The sequence below is a fragment of the Pinus tabuliformis genome, chromosome 8 (genome assembly GCF_031772625.1).
Source record: "Pinus tabuliformis cultivar Carrire ecotype Pingquan chromosome 8, CPIR1, whole genome shotgun sequence".
Taxonomy (NCBI): Eukaryota; Viridiplantae; Streptophyta; class Pinopsida; order Pinales; family Pinaceae; genus Pinus; species Pinus tabuliformis.
In genome coordinates this window covers 1,009,251,500-1,009,274,752 of record NC_142294.1, presented here as the reverse complement: position 1 = coordinate 1,009,274,752, position 23,253 = coordinate 1,009,251,500, and positions in this window count along the sequence as shown.

Below are 23,253 nucleotides of genomic sequence, written 5' to 3'. Positions count from 1 at the left end.
GGTGGATGGAATGAAGGTTCACTTTCGAGATCCTGGAAAGACTCGACTTGGATTTTACGAGATCTTGATCAAAGACTCGATTTGGAAAAGGGAGCTGCTTCATTTTTAAACAAGGTTGAGACAATAAAAGAACTATCCTCGAGACACTTTTTTCATTTTTTAACGAGCTTGACACAAGACAAAAAATTATGCTCATGACTCCTTGTTTCATTTTTTAACGAGGTTGACACAAGACCAGGAACTATCCTCATACCCTTTGTTTCATTTTTTAACGAGGATGACACAAGACCAGGAACTATCCTCACACATCTGTTCATGAACCATATGAAAACATGGCTCCCAAGAGGTCTTCACTAGATGGAAGAACCATTCTCTGGGAGGAATACATGTCATTTGGTACCAAAGACAGATCAGGTTCCAATGCCCCCAGTACATAATGTATTTGTCAATAGAGTTGCAAAAGATACTTTGGATTTGAACTTTGCAGAATCCATTGTCGTAGAAAAGGACTTGCGTGCCATTGGAACTATTACTGACCAAGAGGATTCTAATGACTCCAAAGACATTGTTAAGAAGACTCAAGCCTCTTCTACCAAATCTAAAGAGAAAGATTCTTTTGGTATGGAAATCTTGGCTAAATCTTTCGAGTTTCTTATGAATGAAATATCAAAATTAAAGAGAAAGTCAAATGAGGCATCTGCAAGTAGAAATTCTCTCAAGCCATCCTTCTTCAAAAAGATTAATAGTAATCAACCAATGAAATATACTCAAAGTTCAAATGTTGTGTGTTGAAAATTGGGGTATGGATAACTACTACACTTTCCATCAAGAAAAGCATTCAGAAAAGACATGTCCCCAATGGAATCACAACATGAATTCTATGATGACCAATTTTGTAGATACTTTATTAACAGAACAACAATCTGAGGAGAATGAAGAAACAAATAAATGTACCAAGAGAGGAAAGTTTAGGTGTTGGACATGCAGTTAACACATTTGGTATCATATATAACATTGATAAACAACATGTTGAAGAGCCACCAATAAGTGATGTTCCTCTGAAATAGACAACTCAGTGATATAATTTAAGGAGAAACTAACCTATTCTGAGCAAGAGTTTAAGAAACAGTTGTTGAGGAGGATTGTACCACCTACTAACTCTGCTCAGATTTTGTAGAACAAGTTTGGGTGTACTCCTAAAAGCACTTCAACGAATAATAAGAATAAATCCATCTCTCATGAGCCTTCTAACAAGGATACACCACCAGATACTTCAGCACTACCTATTAGGAATGAAAGTATTGAATACAATACTAATGAAGATATGAAGCAATCCTTGAGCTCGCAAAGATAATTGGACAACATGAACTGCATATCCAAGCATTTTCTAGACAATCTCAATCTAGTAAGGAAGTTTCCACTTCTTAAGTTTTATCTAGTAAATCTCATGTTATTTTTGAGTACGTAGTCAATGTTGTTAATTTGAACACTAACACTCTCTACCCTGCTTTTCTGTTAACTTTTGAAATATTTAATTATAATGTCCTTAATTACCTCGTTGATTCCGGTACATCCATGAATTTCGTACCATTATTTGTTGATAAGAAAATCAATGCTAAATGGGAATAGATAGATCCTTGATCCAGTCAGTTGGTGAACTTAATAGTGTTATTATTAGCTTATCATCTAACCAAAGATTTCACCAATGTATTAATATTGTTATTGTGGACATCCTTGAAGCCTATGGGTTGCTTCTGAGTAGAGGTTGGTCTTGTAAATTGTAAGATTTTTTCTCAATAGATTGGTCACATTTATGGCTTCCTTATAAGGGAAAAAACATTGAAATTCAAGTAGAAAGCGAGCCCTACATGAAATAAATTGTTACACCTTTAGAAGGACCTAATGCTCTTGTGCCCTTTACAGACATTATTTTTGGGAATTGTTTCTTAGAGGTTGACCATGGGTGTTATCAAGTGCAACCATCACCCGTCCCATTAGATACACAGTTGGATCTCCTTCCTTGCAGTCCAACTGGTGCAAATGAGTCTTGTAATATATATGTACATAGTAGTATATAGTAACTAGCTTAGTAGATACTAATTTTTTGGCATTGTATTTTGATGGTTCTAAGACTCGGGATGGTTCCAAAGTTGGTTTTCTGCTCATAGACCTACATAACAAAAGGTATATTTTATAATGTCACTTGGAGTTTGAGTGCACGAACAACACAGTTGAATATGAAGCACTCATTCTAGGACTAAAGAAAGCCATGTACCTCAAGGTGGAGTTGCTTAAGGTAATTGGTGATTCAGTGGTTTTCATTTGTCAGGTACCAAACACTATCCACTATGTTTCACCAAATCTAAAAAACTACCATCAAGAGGTATGGTGACTTATTACTTATTTTAAAGTGTTTAATATTATTTTTGTTCCTAGAGATTGTAATGTTCGCGCAGATACATTAGCCAATGTAGATATTAGGATGTTATCTTTAAGAGATGGTTTTTCTATAGAGATTATTTATAATACATTTGTGCCCAATAATGTGACTAACTTTCATGTTTTTAATGATGACCAACATATACTACATTTTATGGACAATGCGGATGTGTTTAAAGATGCGGTCATTGAAGAAGATGAGTATGATAAGGCTTTGCAGGAAGAAACTGAAGCAACAAAAGGGAATATTATGCCTAAAGGTGTGGTGTCTCTAGAGGAACTTTATGACCTACAAAATTGTTTCGCAAGACTAGTTAACATTAAGACTCATAGATCAAATTTATCACATGAACAAGTCAACTTGGGAACCAAAGACGATAAGAAGTATGTAATCCTCGGTACATTTTTTTCTCCACAAGAACGACAGCCTTTTATCTATATTTTCAAATAGGACCACAATGTGTTTGCATGGACATACAATGATTTAAAGACATATGATACATGTATTATCCACCACATCATTCCTATCAAAGAAGGGGTGAAATTGTTTCAACAAAAACTGAGAAAAGTTCATCCAATGCTTGATCCCATAATACATAATGAGTTAAGTTGTTGGATGCTCAAATCATATTCAAAGTGAGACATTCTATTTTAGTTTCCAACTTTGTCTATGTTAGAAAAAAGTATGGTGAGATATGCCATGTGTCGATTTTCACAACCTCAATTGTGCATCAAATAAAGATAACTACCATATGCCATATATGGAGAAGATACTCCAGACGATATTTGGGTTGGAGATGTTCTCACTACTAGATGGCTTCTCTAGATACAATCAAGTGCTAGTAGCATAACCAAATCATCTAAATACCATGTTTAGGACAAAGTTGATGACTTTTGCCTTTACGTGCATGTCATTTATACTTATCAATTTTGGTGCTTTGTTTCAAAGGGCTATATACATCACAATTCATGGCTTAATTGGACAAAGTGTAGTAGTATACTTGGATGATGTAATTGTATTTTCAAAGAAGATATCAGACCATGTGCATCATCTAAAGTAGAAATTCAAGCGATGTCACAAGTATGGGATTTCATTGAATCCCAAAAAGAGCATCTTTGGTGTGTTAGAAGGTATTATCTTAGAACACATAATTACTAAGAGCGAAATCAATTTTGATACGAAAAGGGTCAAAACTATAGCTCAAATCCATTTTCGCGTGATACCTTGCCTTAGTTGAAGATCGTCGTCCACAAGCCTTAGATTCATGGTGGAAACATCTGTGGAAACTTAAGCCCCCCCCCCCAGAAGCAGACTACTCATGTAGACCATACTTAAAAACAAAATCCCCACTAGAGACAACCTACTCAAGCAAGCTCATCATGGCCCTTTCTGGTGTCACCCATGTAAATGTAACAACGAATCTGTCTCACACCTATTTTTGAATGTCAGGCCACTCAAGGCCTTTGGCAATTGATATCAGCCATGATTCCATCCCCGACAAGGTGGCAAGGTGCAACTATGAAGGAGACCTGGATGACTTGGTGGATAAGCATTGATCCAAAAAAGCTCAGGAATCTCCTCTTACTCATATGCTGGGGACTTTGGATCGCCCGCAATAATCTCATTTTCCTAAACCCCACGTTACACTAGCCTTCCATTGCATCCTGTGTCATCTCCAACTACTCCATCATCCCAGACGACCAAGAGTCGGCTCGACCCCGAACCATCATACCCGAATCCATAAACCATACAAAGCCTTGGTCTTATTTTAAGGGTTCTACCCAGGAGGAAGGATGTGGGGGAGGGTCCATACTTCACCTCACTGCTTCTTATTCCTTCCACGTTCATATGGGTATAGGGAGTGAAATGAAGATGCTAACAGATTATCCAAAGAAGTTGTGCACAGGCCATCCAACACTTGGGTGATCAAAGAACATAGAGAGGGGACTTTTTACCAGTACTACCATCAGCCTTTCATGGACATAGACGCTTTAGAAAACTCACAGGGAGCTTAGATCATGTTAATATTTTTTGTTTTAAATTACCATCTGTAAATATTCATATGTTATCTCATTTTCAGCAAGACCTATGGACACGCTATATGGCTACAGTTATTCATTTTTGATAAAACAGTATGATGAACACATCAAGAAAATGATGCCTCCCTGCGTGGACAAAAGGCATCAATATTTGACCTTTTTCTGGAACCTTAATTATCTGACAGACATTGCCTCTTACAGCATATGCTTTTGCATATACAATATGTAATTTTCTCAATCAATGAAAATTACGTTTTTTCCAAGGGGAAAAAAACTTATAGGGGAATCTAATCTTCCCTTTCTTCTTACCATCGCTAACCGAGGGTGCAACATTGACATGATCTCCAGAGGTCGATGGGGATGGTCAGTCCAGATTTTGAGACCATGCCTCTAAGACTCTGGAAATACGAAGACAGTCTCAAAGGAGATGGTCACCCTTACATAGCCTACAAGGAAATTTTACCTTTCATGGAGGATCAAAAGGTTTGTCTATGGGAGGTGCATTTGGAGTAATAGTTGCACGGTTGGCCTCTAGCCTTTTTGACTTCTTCTTCTTCATCTTATTCTTCTTCTTTTTACCCTCCTAGTTACTGGATTTCAAACTTTCACCAAGCGAAGTAGAAGAAGAGGGTGAAGAAATGGGGGGAGAAGGTGAGGGGTCAAACTTAGAATCATCGTGACGTGATTCGAATGAAGGAGACAACGAGGTAGGAGTTAGGACACTTAGAACCACCGAGGTCGAAAATAACCAGATAGGTAAACCAATGGTTAACCCAGGGAGGGACAACATTACCATATAAGGAGCACCAGCATTTCCAAAAGCAGGAAAAAGACCAAGATTCCCATCCCAGGGGAACCCTTGACTGGTAGACTCTGGAAATGTTGCCATTGGAAACGACCCTAAAGAAACACTAAGAAAGATAAATTTAACCAGGAATATTTCGTGGAAAGTTAATTTTAAGACACTTAAACAAAACTTTGCCTGTTCATATTTTAAGAGTCAAGAAAAGGACGAAAGGTGACTCTAGTCGCTTTCGGAATTAACAAGCTCGAAAGGACAAGTGATCGATGATATTTCAAATTTAAAGAGTCAGGAAAGATCAAAAATGACTACTCAGGGTATTCTAGGCAAAAGGATTACCAGGTAACCGTGAACTGCAGAATACTTCCTGGCGAACTGAGAAGTACGGGCAGACAGTCTCCCTGAATGTTGTGTTCGGCGTATCACGTTCGCAAGGCAGCCGACTCGGCTTACTATGGATAAAGGATTGTAGCATAGTGGGGTCTCCCATTATATACTCAACGGTATGGGGAGCACAAATCCGTACTAACATTGTCTAGTGCCGAAGCGAATGATAGCTGCTAGGTTTTAAGACGTCGAACACGTCTCTAGCCTAGACATCTAAATATAAGCATTAAGTTTCAATGCTTCCTTAGGTTAATTCAATAAATTTTAACGGTTGATCTTGAATTAGGTTTCACTTACAAGTCCCTACCACTGTCATCTAACAAAATCTCCTACCTGCATCTATATGAGAAAAGAGATCTTTGTCTTCGATGAAATTTATCACTAATCAAGAGATATAGAACACAAAATTAATGCAACAATCGAAGAATGAAATATTGCACTAATAAATCTCCTAAATTCACTTAATCTTCCTATAACAACAAAATAAGTTTCATTTCATTTCCAATGCTTATGATGATGCAATTCTAGCTTCTCAATAATGCTCTAATGCAATATTTCCGCTTAAGTAAACTAGAATTATGTTCTCCTTTTCATTAAATGCAAAACGAATCTCACATAAAGCACTCTAGTGAAGATTTTCACAATTTTGAACAAACAAGCATCAATCAAATCCAGATCATGATAAGTGAAAATAAAAGGAACTTCTTCCTTGAATTGAACAAACCAAACACATAAATGCTTCAATCGACAAACCAATCAATGTAATCTATGCTTGGAAAGAGAAAAGAGACACTCGAAATAAGAGAACAAACGAGACTCTTTCACTCATTCAATTGAAAACAAAGCATCCTAATCACTTCTAGAAGGAAGACGAGAGTCTGAGGATCAAGACACACTGGCACTGGAATGGGAAAAATTCTAATTTTTTCTTACCCCTGAGTTTTTAGATGACAGTAGTAGGGCCTTGTAATTGAAACCTAATTCAAGATAAACCGTTAAAATTTATTTAATTAACCTAAGGAAGCATTGAAACTTAACACTCACATTTAGTGGTCTAGGCTAGAGATGTGTTCCGATGTCTTTAAACCTAGCAGTTGCCGTTAACTTTGGCATTATACAACAGCGTCGCCAATTTGTGGTGAAGTAAAATTATAAGTGCGGACACGAACAAATTCCTCTAGCCCAATAATGGGTCTAGCCACAACAGATACATTCTATGGAATATTTCCTTAGGTTAGAATCAATCAAGAGGGCCTACCTATTGGTCGCTTATCCTGCTTGATGATGCCCTCGCTTGCTCGCTCCAACAATCTCTCGCTTCCTTCTTCAAGCTCCTGTAACAAGTAAACAACAACAGCATACAAACATAATAATAGACAAATTGCAATTCAACCTACTTGACAAGTTAAGAAACATTAAGACATGAATATGTAATAATACAAAACATGTAGGAAATTAATCGATAGTTGCATATATTAATATCAAAGAGAGATTACAACTATTCGTCTTGATGTTGCACTCTTCCTCTGACAAGACCAGGTTCCCACACACTTCTGCTAGCATTCCACAATGGCTTCAAACAACAATAGTTTTAAAGCTCTTCCCTTTAGGCTTCACTCCAAACCAAAACACACTTCTCCCTCACACAACTAGATAGCTACAACTAGTAATAGCTTGCTTGTCTACTCCAAAATAGCATCAACACTTTGCAACTATAACACTCACACTCAGCCAAAACTATCAACTATGACTAGTTTGTGCTTGGGAAGAAGGGAGGTTTATATAGGAAATATGGATGGGAGATGGATCCTCTTCTCATGGGAGAAGGACTTATCCCTTGAGGTAGTTCCATAATTATAGGGGAAAAGAGCCCAAACTATCATCCTCGACCCCATCCGGCCAAACCATTTACCAGAATTTCGTTATGGAGCTTCTAGACCTCGAAGCTTCGACTCTAATTTAAAAAAAATTCCATAACAGGACCGGCGTGACTGAAACACAACTCAATCACTCTGGTCGGTGTGAAGATTAGTGCTAATCTTTGCACATCGGTGCGGGAGCGACAAAGGCCATTAGCGTCGGTCTTGTAAACTAGGCAAAACAGAAGTTTCAGGGGAAATGGTGCAAAAGGGAAATGATCTGCTCATGAAGAGGGACATAATGGGAGTTTCTTCATGAAGGCAAAGCATGCGAGGTTCATTGTAAAGGTACTCCTGGATCAAGGAATATGGAGTACACGGACAGTGACAAAATGTTGTGTAACAGGAAGCCATGTGTCCTCAAAGGTTTGAAATAATTTTAAGAGGGAGGAAGATATATTTTGTCTCATTATTGTTGTATTGGGTTGTGGAGTGGTTGCAACAATATTTTACAATTATTATTTAACCAGTGCAAGTACAACAACCTATACATAGTGCATGACAAACATCAGCATATTTCTAAGTAAACTCCTTGTGATACTCTCTTCAATTTTACATTGAAAATGAAGATTGAGATAACTAAACCCTAGATTTTTCAATCCTCCCGCTCAATTAACTTTGAGGACCTACCATTAATAGAACAAGACGCTGATTGTGGTGTAGGTAAATTCTAAGTGCGGACACAAATAATTCCTCTAGTCCTAGAGAGCATCTCTAGCCACAAACAAACAATCTATGGAAGATCTCCTTAGGCTAGAATCAAATAAGAGGGCCTACCTCTTAGTTTGTTATTCTGCTTGGAGATGATATTACTTCCTCGCTCCAACTATCTTCCATTTCCTTCCATCAAACACCTGAAATAGGTAAACAACAACAAACAATAAATGTGATAACCTACAAATTGCATTCAACCTACTTAATATGTCAAGAAACATTAAGCCATAAATATGTGAGATGACATTTCATGTAGGAAATCAATCGATAATTGCATCTATATTAGTTCAAGAAGAGATTACAACTGATGTCTTGACGGTGTTGTTCTCCTCCGACATATCCGAGTTCCCACGCACTTATGCTAGCATCTCATGGATAACCACAACAAAGGTAGCCTCAAGGTTCTTCCCTTTAGTCTTCACACCAAACCAAACTCACAATTCTCCCTTAAACACAAACTAGAAAGCTACAAACTATGGGTAGCAGAGGTTTATATAGCTAGGATTTAGGAGAGATGGTTCCTCTTCTCATGGGAGAAGACCTTATCTCTTGGATTAGTTCCATCCTAATAGGGGAAAGGAGCCCAAACTGATCTCCTCGACTCCATCCAGCCTAACCATTTACTATACTTTCATTACGAAGCTTCTAGAGCAGGAAGCTTCAGCTCCATATTTTAAAAACTTTTTCAAAAGAGGATCGGTGCAACTAAGAAAGGGCTCAGTCAATCAGGTTGGCACTAGGGACAGTTGTAATCCCTACATATAGACACAAGGAGGAAATGGGCCATTAGCATCGGTCTTGTAAACTAGGATAAATAGAAGATTTTTGGGAAATGATGCAAAAGGGAATTGTCCTGCTCATGAAGAGGGAAACAATGGGAGTTTCTTCATGATAGGAAAGCATGTCGAGAACACTGTAGAGGTCCTCCAGGATCGTGGATGGGGAGTACGCGGACAGTGACAAAATTATGTGTAATAGAAGCCCCCTAAAGCATGAAGTCTGAACTAGAGTGAGGAGTGAAATGCTTTACAAGTGCGTGCACGGAATTGGAGTCCATCATTGGAGAACCTGCAAGCAAGCATAGATACATATACATCACTGAAAAAACCCTGAATAATACATGAATCATGGTATGGACATAGCCATCCAGAGAATGATCATGTAAATGGATCCAAGGCATGGGCGTAGCCATCCAACAAAAAGGATCATAATGAAACCAAGGTATGGTCACAACCATCCATCTGAAAGAGACATGTATATCAACATGATCATGTCACATCACCTCGCAACCTGGACTTAATGTAATCTTAGCCTAGGGTCTTGCGCTCCAAACGACCTGATCAAAGTACAAATCCTAACATGCGAATGAATGTGTTGAAGTCGAACATGCTAAGAAGTCACTTGATTATTGGTCAATGATGTGAACAATTAATAAGCGCGAGAGAAACCACCAATAATGACAATGGCTCTCAAGGTACTGGTAGCACAGTTCACAGAATGTGAATAAAGGAACTGATGTCGAACACCCGTGACATCAAATGATGTGAACTTGTCGTCGAGTGCGAAGAACTTGCCATGAGGCCATGCAAGCTCTAAGGTATAGAAAGGGAGTCTCTCGGCCACCTTCTTGGATAATGAGCTGAATTTGACAAGAAGAGAAGGTGTTGAAGGAGGCCTATGATGTATCCCACATCATTGACATGAGACAAATGGATACAAATGATTTCAGATGATACAGAGAATCAGGAGTAAGTGTAATTGCAGAGGGACTAACTCTTGAACATATCGACAACATGATTCCGGAGTTTGGCAGCTTTGGGATCCATAGGACCGGTGGTCATGATGACATGGCAGAGATAAAATGGAAGGCAAAAGATGAACGGCCCAACCCAGGAAAGTCAATGATGAAGTAAGGATATCCCAACCTGACACTAAGAAGAGAGTGTCATGTTCAAGAGTGAGTTGCCAACACGATTGATTGAATTTCCAAATTTTTCCCAACCATTTCTAGAAGGTACCCTAATTATTTTTTATCACAAGCTTGAAGGAGATAGCATATGCTTGCACTGAAAATTCATCCTTCGAAAGAATCCAACATAGTAAGTTCAATGAACCCTAGGAAGGAGAAGCTCATGTTTGTTATGGCGACGAATCCAATGTCGTTTAATGTTTTAAAAAGTCCGACAAAGGTGCAACTCAGTATCTTTTTCATGTTTAGAGAGTTTGAAAAAGACATGGAAAAGAAAACTCCACATGGTCCCTTGTCGTACATTTGTGTCTCTTGAGCTCGAAAAGGTAGAAAATGTTACTCAAGAGAACTGCTTGACCATTTCAGTCAAGGAGTACCTTTTTCGTAAATAGTTCATCCAACCCGAAAAAGGGGTAAACGTATATTGGGCAAATGACGTTTCACATATGTTAACGAGTTCAAAATGACAAGATCTCGACAATCTTTTCATGTTTAAAGAGTCGGAAAAGAGCTTGAAAGCAAACCCCCCGTTATTTATTCTTTTTAATAAATCAAAAAAAGGGAAAAAATACTCGGCAATCTTTTCATCTTTTACGAGTCAGAAAAGAGCTTAAAGGTGACTCGTCCTGGAGGAACGAGTGGTATAAAGGGTAGAAATTGGTTCCGGCAATGGAGAAACTGCTCAAAACATGTAATGGTCAAGATGCTAGCTAATAAAACCACTCATTGTTGTGGTTCCTCAGGAAAGGAAAAAACAACCAAGTGAGAGCATATAATCGGCCAAAGAGATGGTGGTGATGGAATAAAACAACCAAGGCTCATCTAGTAGAAATCAGCTGATAAAAATAGAAATCACGAGATGTAAGTCAGGCATGGGTTCATTTTTACACAAGCTTGAACCATGGAGAACTCTACTTGGATTTAGCTTCATTTTTACACAAGCTTGAAACAAAAAACTATCCTTGAGATAAGTTTGCATTCCCCCGACATAATGACTCAATCGAGGTGCATGCCCCCCAAGCTTCATTTCAGTCAACTAGGTGGATGGAATGAAGGTTCACTTTCGAGATCCAGGAAAGACTCGACTAGGATTTTATGAGATTTTAATCAAAAACTTGATTTGGAAAAGGGAGGTGCTTCATTTTTTAATGAGGTTGACGCAGTAAAATAACTATCCTTGAGATCCATTTCATTCTTTAATGAGGTTGATAAAGAAAAGAACTATCCTCGTACTCCTTGATTCATTTTTTAACGAGCTTGATACAAGACCAAGAACTATGCTCCGTGACATTCGTTTCATTTTTTAATGAGGTTGACACAAGACCAGGAACTATCCTCGTGACCCTTGTTTAATTTTTTAACGAGGTTGACACAAGACCAGGAACTATCGTCATGACCTTTGTTTGATTTTTTAACGAGGTTCACACAATACTAGGAACAACCCTCATGAGTTGTTTCATTTTTTAACGAGGTTGACACAGAAAAAGAACTATCCTCGTTCTCCTTGATTCATTTTTTAATGAGATTGACACAAGACAAGGAACCATGCTCACAACTCCTTATTTCATTAACCATAAGAGAACATGGCTCCCAAGAGGTCTTCACTTGACGGAAAAACCCTTCTCTAGGAGGAATACATGTCATTTGGTACCAAAGACAGATCAGGTTCCAATGCCCCCAATACACAATGTACAATACCATTTATGTGATCATCAGCAGATGCGGAGACAGAACAGGTAGCCACATAATTGACCTATGGCGGGGAAGGTACTGCTTTAAAACAAGAGCTCAATAGGTGATGATGGTTGCAAAAGAGGCGCCTGGTGACCAATGAACGACAATTGATCAATGGTCACTATTCTCCCTTCATGCGAAAAACAAACCACATGGAAAAGTGAAGAAACAAGAGCTCTCATGACATAAACATAGTTGTGTCGAAGGAGAAGATTGAAATCTACGGGACATTGGACTATCATCACATCTATATAGACGGTATTTCCTCCCAAAGTAATAGGGAACTTCAGAAGGACCCCCAAAGGTTGACTGATTCCTGTGTGGAAAGCCAACAAATTCTGAGTGACAAGCACAAGCTGTGGGGAGCCCAAAGCTTGTGAAGTAGTAAAAGACATGATGCTAACAGATGCACCTTCATCTAATATAATGCCATGTACTACCATATTATAGGCTTGTAATGTGATTTGGAAAGGCACATAAGATGGAAGGTGGAAAGAATTCAATGGAGTCCAATCAAAAGAGACGACAAAAAAAATTGGTGGGGGTATCATATGATTGTCCCCATGCTCTGCAGGAATAGAATAAAGACTCTCTTGAACAATCGGGATGGGAGGGCCGCTCTTCGATTCATGAGAATCTGAGGAGACAAGAAGAACATGAGAATTATGATCACCACTCTCTTCGGGAATAGAGTGAACAGCTAAAGGCGGAGCCAATTCGACACTCTTTTCGACCAATGGTTGGTCGGGAACAGACAAAATAAAGTCTTCCTCAGGAAGAGCAGGATGGGAAAGAGATGAATCCAAGTCAATCTCTTTACCAACTAGGAGAGGGTTAGAAGAAAGCCTCAAATAACCAATAGGAAGTTGGGGTTGAGGAGCTGTAAGGTTTTCCAAAACTTTGGAATCTTTATCCATAAGAGGACAAAGGTGAAGAAGATGTTCTCCTTCACATAACCTACAGGACAATCTAATCTTCCCTTTCTTCTTACCATCGCTAACCAAGGGCGCAGCATCAACATGATATCTAGAGGTTGATGGGAATGGTCGATCCATATTTTGAGACCATACCTCTAAGACTCTGGGAATGTCAGGATAGTCTCGAAGGATATCGTCACCCTTACACAACTTGCAATGGAATTTGACCTTCCCCAGAGGATCGGAAGGTTTGTCGACGGGAAGTGCATTTAGAGAAATAGTTGCACGGTTGGACTCTTGCTTATCTGACTTCCTTTTCTTCGTCTTCTTCTCCTTCTTAGCCTCATGGTTACTAGATTTGAAACTTTCACTAAGCGAAGTAGAAGAGGAAGGTGAAGAAATAGGGAAAGAAGGTGGGAGGTCAACTTGAGAATCAACGTGATGTGATTCAAATGAAGAAGACGTTTGCACAGGATTCGGGACACTCGAGACCACCGAGGTTGAAAATAACCAGATAGGTAAACCAATTGTTAACCTAGGAAGGGAAAACGTCGCCATATAAGGAGTACCAGTGTTTCCGAAAGAAGGAAAAGGACGAAGATTCCCATCCGAGGGGAATCCTTGACTGGGAGATTCTGGAAATGTTGCCATTGGAATTGAATTTTAAAGAAACACTAAGGAAGATAACTTTAACCAAAAATATTTTGTGGGAAGTTAATTTTAGAACACTGAAACAAAACTTTGCCTTTTCATGTTTTAAGAGTAGAGAAAAGGGAAAAAGGTGACTCTAGTCACTTTAAAAATTAACAAGATCGAAAGGACATGTTCTTGATGATATTTTAAAATTTAAAGAGTCAGTAAAGATCAAAAATGACTATTCAGGGTACTCTAGGCATAACGGTTTACCAAGTAAGCGTCAACTGCAGAATACCTCCCGGCAAACTGAGAAGTACAGGCAGACAATCTCCCCGAATTCTGTGTTCGGTATATCACATTTACAAGGCAACAAACTCGGCTTCCTACAGATAAAGGATTGCAAACCTAGTGGGGTCTTCCTTTATATACACGACGGTACGCAGAACACAAGTCCGTACTAGTGTTGTCTAATGCCGAAGCGAACAACAATTGCTAAGTTTAAAGACGTCGGAACACGTCTCTAGCCTAGACCACTAAATGTGAGTGTTAAGTTTCAATGCTTCCTTAGGTTAATTCAATAAATTTTAACAATTGATCTTGAATTAGGTTTCAGTTACAAGGCCCTATCACTGTCATTTGACAAAACTCCTACATGCAGCTATATGAGAAAAGATATCTTTATCTTCAATGAAAATTGACACTAATTGAGAGATAGGGAACACAAAATCAATGCAACAATCAAGGAATGAAATCTTTCACTAATATATATCCTAAATGCACTTAATCTTCCTATCAACAAAAGAAGTTTCATTTCATTTACATGCCTATGATGATGCAATTCTAGCTTCTCAATAACGCTAGTATTGCAATATTTTTACTTAAGTAAACTAGAATGATGTTCTTCTTTTCATAAAATGCAAAATGAATCTTTCACATAAAGCACTTTAATGAAAATTTCATAGTTCCAAACAAACAAGCATCAATCAAATCCAAAGCATGATAAATGAAACTAAAAGAAACTTCTTCCCTGAATCCAACCAACCAAACACATAAATGCTTTAATCGACAAACCAAACAATGTAATCTATGCTCAAAAAGAGAAAATAGACACTCAAAATAAGAGAACAAACGAGAATCTTTCACTCATTCATTTGAAAATGAAGCAAGCAAAGCATCCTAGTCACTTTTGCGTGGAAGAAGAGAGTCTAAGGGTCAAGATACACTGGCACTGGAATGGGAGAAATTATGATTTTTTCTTAACTCAGAGACCGGCACTACTGCCTAACTAACAACTAGTGTCGATCGACATGACAGGCACGACTGACCAGACTACAACTAGTGTTGATTGCCCGATCGACGCAACTGCCTAACTGACAACTAGCGTTGATTGATGGATTCAAAGAAAAAATAAAAAATAACTTCACACAGGGCCCGACTTAACACTTCAGAGGGTGGGCTAAACCAAGCAAGCACACAAACCAAACTAAAGGAAGCTTTCCAGTTAGGGAGAACACAGTCTAAATTAAACTAAGAGGCAAAAAACAAAAGAGAAAGACACACTAGTCGAGATCTGGGGTGAACCCCAATCTTCACCTACAGGCATCGACTTGACTGCCTAACTAACAACAAGCGCCAGAAGGGGGTCAACGCGACTGTCTCTTAGTATATCATGCTGATCGACGCGACTATCAGCGAAATAAGTGTGCTGGTTGAGGATGCAAGGAAAAAATAAAAATAAAAAAATAAAAAAATTCAAAGGCCGAGACCAGACTTGCTACTGTAAATTTCAAACCCAAAGCAGCAAACAAAGCAAAGAAGATAGAACTAAAGGGAAGTGGTGATACTAGAAAAGTTCACACAAAACCATGGAATTACAAACAAGTAAAAAGAAGGATTCTATCCCCATTGGAGTAGCCAATTTATGGTGCAGGTAAATTCTAAGTGTGGACATAAACAATTCCTCTAGCCTGAGAGAGCGGCTCCAACCACAAACAAACAATCTATGGAAGATCTCCTTAGGCTAGAACCAAATAAGAGGGCCTACCTCTTAGTATGATATTCTGCTTGGTGACAATCTTGCTTCCTCGCTCCAGCTATCTTTCGTTTCCTTCTTTTGAACACCTGAAACAGGTAAACAATAGCAAACAAAAAATGTGATAACATACAAATTGCATCCAGCCTACTTAACAGGTCAAGAAACATTAAGCCATAAATATGTGAGATGGCATTTCATGTAGGAATTCAATCGATAGTTTCATCCATATTAGTTCAATAAGAGATTACAACCGATGTCTTGACATTGTTGTTCTCCTCTGACATATCCGGGTTCCCACACACTTCTGCTAGCATCTCATGGATAGCCTCAATAAAGGTAGTCTCAAGGCTCTTCCCTTTAGTCTTCACACTAAACCAAACTCACAATTCTCCCTTAAACACAAACGAGAAAGCTACAAACTATGGGTAGCTTGCTGACTACTCCAAAATCAAAACTTCCGCCAAAACTTAATTAGGACTACAAACTAACTTGTGCTTGGGAAAAAGAGAGGTTTATATAGCTAGGATGGAGGAGAGATGGTTCATCTTCTCATGGGAGAAGGCCTTATATCTTGGATTAGTTCTCATGGGAGAGTCGGTGTGACTGAGAAAGGGCCCAGTCAATCCAATCAGTGCTAGGGACAGTTGTGATCCCTGCATATCGGCAAGGAGGACACGAGTCATTAGTGTCGATCTTGTAAAATGGGATAAATAGAATATTTTTGGGAAATGATGCAAAAGGGAATTTTCTTGCTCGTGAAGAGGGACACAATGGGAGTTTCTTCATGATAGGAAAGCATGTTGGGAACATTGTAGAGGTCCTTTGGGATCGTGGACAGGGAGTACAGGGACAATGACAAAATGTTGTGTAACACTGACTCACACGAGACTCGTTGTGAATTTGACCTCTACGAGCTCATAGAGTGGCATTTCAGTGTTTTTTGGACCAACGTTATATTTCTTTTGTGTAGGAATCTTATTTAGCATAATTTGTCACCCCACATCTTGAATTTGCATGAACTAAATGTTATTTACCTAATAAACATGCAACTGTGTCAAGAAATGGAACAATCCTATTCTACATTACTCCCTCATCCATTCAAGAAATGTTAAAAAATGTAATACTTGATTAGACCTAACCTTTAAATGATATTTCTTAAGTCAGTCCTACACTGAACCAAGCCTTAAAGAAAAATCCATTGTCCTTGAGACCTTTCTACTCTTAAACTCTCCATTACCCCAAGTCTTCTTTTTTCTTCAACAATTTTTCCTTTAAAAAAAAGGCTAATTATTTCAATGATGTATTGTCTACTGCGATATGATGATGATCAAATTGTAGATGAGGCTATATAAATTTTTTTCCTTATCACCAACCAAAAAACCCTTTATTAGGTTCCATTTTAGTCAGTATTTCATAGAAATTCTTAATGTCCAACTATAGCCTTGTTAAGTCATTTAGGTATCGGTCAATTCTAGTCTATCTCTTCCTTTATTTTCAAGTGGACAAGTTTTCAAATCTATAGTGGCATGCTCAAGATCAAAATGGTAATGTCATCTATGTAATTCATTGGAATCCAATGGTGAGAAGGCATTCTCCAAGTTCTACTTTTGTTGGTTTTGCAAATCAGTTCTATCAGTATTATTCAGTTTACCATATGATCAACTTCCTCCCAGAATATTTCTAGAAATCAAGAATATTTTACAACTTAGTGATTATACTAAAGTACGGGATTGGTATCCTTTTAAGGATTTTGCAAAAATCAGAGTTTATGGCTATGTGTTACCCCTTACAAACTTCCTACCTTTTTTCCAATAAGAACTTTTGCAATAGAAGACATCAAGTAGAGTTTTATTTCTAATAAAATTCAGTTTGTCTCAAAGAAGCATCCTGCTACATTCAAGTTGAAACAAGAAGTTGGACCTTACGTAGTGAAAACAAGAGAAACACTACAGGAAGTTGAAGAAATGTTGAAACAAATAGGGTTTTATTAGGGTGAAGTGTGGCATTATGAACCTTATGGTGTTATATTAGATAGGAGATTGCAACAAAACTCAGGCCCCTTCAAACATGTATCTAAACCGAAAATAGAAAAAAAAAATCCAATAATAATATTTCGGAGAAGGACCTAATGCAACTCATTGAAGATAGAAAAGAGAAAGGCAAACCTTAACAACCCATTATTCTGGAAACACCACAATAAAAGGATAATGAGCTTAAAAAAACATTCACAGAAACACAGTAATCAATATCAACTTCAGGATTAAAAGATGAAGAGTGGAGAATGTAGAAAAGATCAAGGTTGGAGGAAAGGAAAGTTTTAGCATATGGTTTAAATATAGAAGAAGTCACATCAAGTGATCATGTTTTTAATATGGAACTTTTACCATGAACCTCTATAACACAAGGGACATCATCTTTTAGTATGTCACCTTCTGTAGTCAGCAAATAGGAAAGAATTTTTTCACGATTCATGGACATTAAAATCAAGAACCTAAAATTAAAGCAAGATATTTATTATGAACTCTAGAAGAAAGGGTCAAGATTGGAGACAAGGCTACTTTCAGCTTTGGACTGTGAAAAAGGACAATTGAAGATGGCAATGTTAGAACCTAATACTCATGTTATCAAAACTACAAAGGACTATAAAACATCCAAGTTCACCATTGATCTAAAAAAGATAAAAATAGTGAATCAAATGGACTTACATCATCAAACAGGAGACACGTTATGTAGGAGCTTAACAAACTCTTCCCTTAATGCTTCAAAACTAGAGAAAATGTTGGAAAAAGTGACTAATAAATTAAAACAAGAAAATATTGCAATGAGGGCAAAGCAAATTAGAATTCAACATACAGAATAATGTATAATCAAGTTGGGTGCAGACCCAAGTGATTTTTCCACAATCCAAGCTCTCATAAAATCAAAAGATACAGACATTCAGATGCTCAAAAAAAAGCTCAAGATCTAGCTCTAGAACATGTTCAACTATCTAAACTAGAAGGTATTCAAAAATATAAATAACAACTGTTATCTTTGTTAGTTAAGCAGAACAAACAAATTCAAAATCAGGAAAAGCAAATTGAGATCTTAATAAAGGAGAAGAATGAGCATGTTTCTCCATACACTTCAGTTGCACCAACAATAATAGAAGTTGATTCCATAGAAAAGTTGGTTGAGACAATGTCAAGCTTAAGTATTAAAGATAGGTGAATTGAAAATCTAAAGAAACTGCTCATCATAAAGAATTATGAGATAAAAAATCTCAAGGATGAATCCGCTGAAAGCAATGTATCCATTCATATTAATCAAAATCTTAAAGCAAGCATATAAAGGGAAATAGATTGGTCAAAAAAATTAACTAATTAGTAAAGAAGCTTTAACTGAAGCAAGAAGATCACTATTGGCCCTCAGTTTTGGTCTATTTTTGCTTAGGGAAACCTACTTAATCCTTATATTTTCCATCCATTTTCCATCACATCCATCTCATTTTGATGTATTTTATGCATATTCAGGTGTTTAATTTAAATTTTGCAATTTCTAGAAGTTTTTATGAAAATTGAGTTTCAAGTGCAATTTTGCGCTCAATCAGAAATTCCCGTAATAACTATGTGGATGACATATTTGCAGGACACTTGGCTCGATTTTGATGCATTGAGGGATAGCTTGGGAACTAGGACTAAGCTAACTCCACTTGGTTCGGCCAGAACAAGCTTTATTATGCCCGGTCAAGGCTGGTCAAACATGACTAGTCACCAGAAAATCCCTAGGAAATAGGGCAGTTTTGAGATTTTATGGGATTGACCATATTTCTTGGGATGAATTGGATGAGTTCGACTTAGATAGGTGGATATGAGTAGATATGAGTGTTAGAGATAATATAGATCAGTTTGTTTCATTAAACCTCTATTTAAAGCCAAGACTTTGATGGCTTTTGTAATGGAAATTTTTGGAGTTGGGAGCTAATTTGAAGAACCTATTTCATTTCAATTTGTTGTTCATGCTTGGTTGATTTACTAAAATTTTTGTAGCTGATATTTATTCAAGTGTGCAAGGCAAGGGTGGAGGGCCCCCACACCAAGCTAAGTACACTTCTTGGTTCAATTTTCATAGTTTTCATAGACTAGTTTTTGTTTCAAATGTATTTAGATGTGTGATGATTGTTGAATGAATATTGGTTTAATTCTAATCTACATATGAAGGAACACATAGGAATTTAATTTAAATTCCCCTCCTATTTGATCTTGAACTAAAACTAAATTTCATTCTCCTTTTCTTATTTGAAGTTATTTATGCATTTCTGGTTTGAAGCAATGGTAATTGTGATATAGTAGGATTGTGAAGAAGGACAATATGGACCTCCTTAGTTAGGAGCCTCTTCTTTTACATCTTCTGCATCATAAGCCATTGTTAATTAGTGCTCTTAGATTTATCTTCATGAAAGTAGTATTGTAGGGAAGGACAACCTGGTTCTCCTAAGTTAGGAGGCTCTTCCCTCATATATTACATAAATGAATTAGAAATTGTTAAAATGGGTTTATATTTGTAATATGTACTTCTTTAAATCTTCAAATTTTATCTTCTAAACTTGATTATATCTGATGTCCATATACAGTGGATTTGCCTCCAAGTTTTACAAACCCGGATTGATAATTAAATACTTGTGTTAATTTAGTCAATAAATTAGCCCAACAATCACTTTGTAATGATATAGTAACTAGTGTTGCAGAAATGTGGAAATCATTTGTGATTACTGGAGAAAAAGAAAATATACTTCATACTTCTGAACTGGCTATCAACAAGATTCAAGTAGAATTAGGAGATAACCCACAGATTGCTACAAGTATAGTTAATTTTATGAATTCAAGTAGTAGAGAATTGTTGAGCAAAAATGGTAGTAAATACATAACCTACATTATCATGGAAGTTAATAAGGTGAACGCCAAGAGGTATTTTATGTAGCAATTAAAGGACAAATGCATGGTAGTCATAATGGAGGCAGATATATTCAATTCCAACTCATGTTTTGAGGGACATGGGTATGCCTTCACGCTAGGATCAAAATGACAAACTAAGATCACTAGATGCATACATGGAAATTTCACTAATAACCAAAGCTGACTCCAATAAATTTTTAGAAATGAGTGGAGTTTTGAATGGGTCAACAATAGTGGATATGCTATTGAATGACTTTCACATTCATTATCAACTATGGATGTTATTTTTCAATATGCCAACCTATCAAAATTACATATAATTAGATATTACTTATATAAAGATGGCGTCATACAATTATCTAGTTGGGAAAGATTGGGAATGGTTGACTAAGTTTTCTCCATGAATTCTCTTGATATCAACAACAAAATTCAACAAAAAAAAGATTAGTGTCACAAGTTATTGGACTAATAGAAAACTATTTCTATTTTAATTAGTTTGTTTTTAAAATGTTGCTTTTGAAAGAACAAACTATTGTAGTATTTTTGTACAAAGATTCAAAAGGAACTCATTAAAAGCGTTCAAATTTTGAGAGTGAATTTGGATTTTTGTGTCTGAGGACAATATTGTTAAAGTTTTTAATCAACGGATTCTTCTTACAACTATTGGTAGAGTGTTATTTTTGGTGATTGTTCTTTTCGTCTCAGCAATTATTTATATTATTTGAGATATCTTGAGAGGTTTAATTGAGAATCAATTTCCCTTATGTCACTGGCAATGTTATATTCAACATGGAAATTTATGATTGAAGTTGTTTGCTTTTTATCATAGGTTATCATACCTATGTTAAAGGTTATATTGTTGTCAATATCTCATTTAATTAAAATTATTGTTCTATTATACAAATATTAGAATATTATTTTGATGTGTTTTCCACTATAACAAAAAATGAATGTATTCAATGAATACTATGGAGTTTGTTTAATTCTTCATCCATTCTTTTGTCACCACTATGAAGCCTAATTATTTTTTGCCTTAGTTTAAAGCTAACATGTCGGTTAAATAGCTAAGAGGTGTTATCCTATAGCCTAAAACCAAGGAGTTGAATAAATAAGAACCTCCTTTTTAAATAAAAACTATCAACAACCCATTAAAATAGAATTTCGAGAAGAAGTGGATATTGTGTGACGGGTTGCTACAAAGCTCAGTGTAGGAGAGAATTTACAACAATTTATTAACAATAGGATGTTAGGGGATTCGAATAAATAAATGATATTGTTGTTGAGAATGGGGTTATTATGCACCAATAGATTACCATCAAATTGTCCATTAATGAGAGAGTTAGTAAGAATGCTCTTGGGAGTTGGAACTCATGATTATCAAGTGGGCATCCCTCCAACTCTTACAACTCAAATGCATGCAACTATCTATTAAACATATGATTCTCAATGGTCTAAATGACTTGAGTGTCCTTTTCATCCAACATATTGAGAGTATTACTCATAGTTATCATTGACGATTAGTAGGAATGGCTACAAATAATTGCCTATAGAGTTATTACACTATATTCAAGGGCCTCCTTAAATGGTTATGTTATCATTTATAGATTATTGGTCTAGTGTTACACCATGAATCTATGTAGGACTTTTAGGTTATTAAAGAGGGGCATGATATATTAGTTGAATGCATGTTATGGACCTAAAACTAAAAGCAAGTGCCCGGATCTTTCATGTACAATAAAAATAGCACTTTTCATGTGAAAATATAGGAAACATGAAAAGAAATATGCCAATTCTCATAACTAGTTACCGACGTTAATGAATACCCATGAAGTTATTCGTCTTCCAGAGTTTGAAGTTTTACAAATGTCTATGAAATCTAGTTAAAATAACAACGCTAGATAAGAGGATAGGTAAGCAATTTTCCTTATCTGCACCTGTAAGAACAATAAATAGTGGATTCATGGTGGATGGACAAATGAAATCAAATTAAGATGATGTCATGATCCTATTGTTGGAAGACCATTGCATCCTCAATTTCCAAATTGATTTGAACCCCCTCCGACCCTACATGTGCCAGAGAAGCCCCCCCTCCCCACTAGAACTTTCATGTATAGTAAAAATAACACTCGTTCGTTTGAAAATATAGGAAACATGAAAAAAAATGGTAATCCTCTTAACTTATCGCTAAAGTTGATGAATACCCATCAAGCCATTTGATTTCTAGAGTTTGAATACCTCCCATGCATTAGACCAATTTGAACCCCCCCATAATATTTAAATTGATATCATGGATAAATCATGGGGACTTCATTGGATGGGCAATATCATAACATTCCTATTCATATACGAGGTTAAAAGTAGAGCAAAAGTTCAAAATAATGTATTGTGTTGTATTGCTGGATGTGTATGCTAATGGGCGTTAAGAAGTTCGTTGGAAACAGTTCTTTAAGAGTGCAAGGTGGCTCTTTGTCTTCGCCATCCTTGGTCATCCAAACTACAACAACGAGGAAGGGAGTTGCTTTAGGCTCTGGAGGCTCTGTCTCTTCCATGATGGCGGTTCAACATAAAAGGATTTGGGACCCGGTCTAGTGAAGGCCTGCATAGACATTGGGATGGCTATTTGTGATTGAGAGTGAAAGACAAAAGTTTGGCCTAGATGCCAAGGTGAATTCACACGAGATCACTTCAAATTCCAACTGGTTGGTAAAATTCACATTCTTAGTTCCA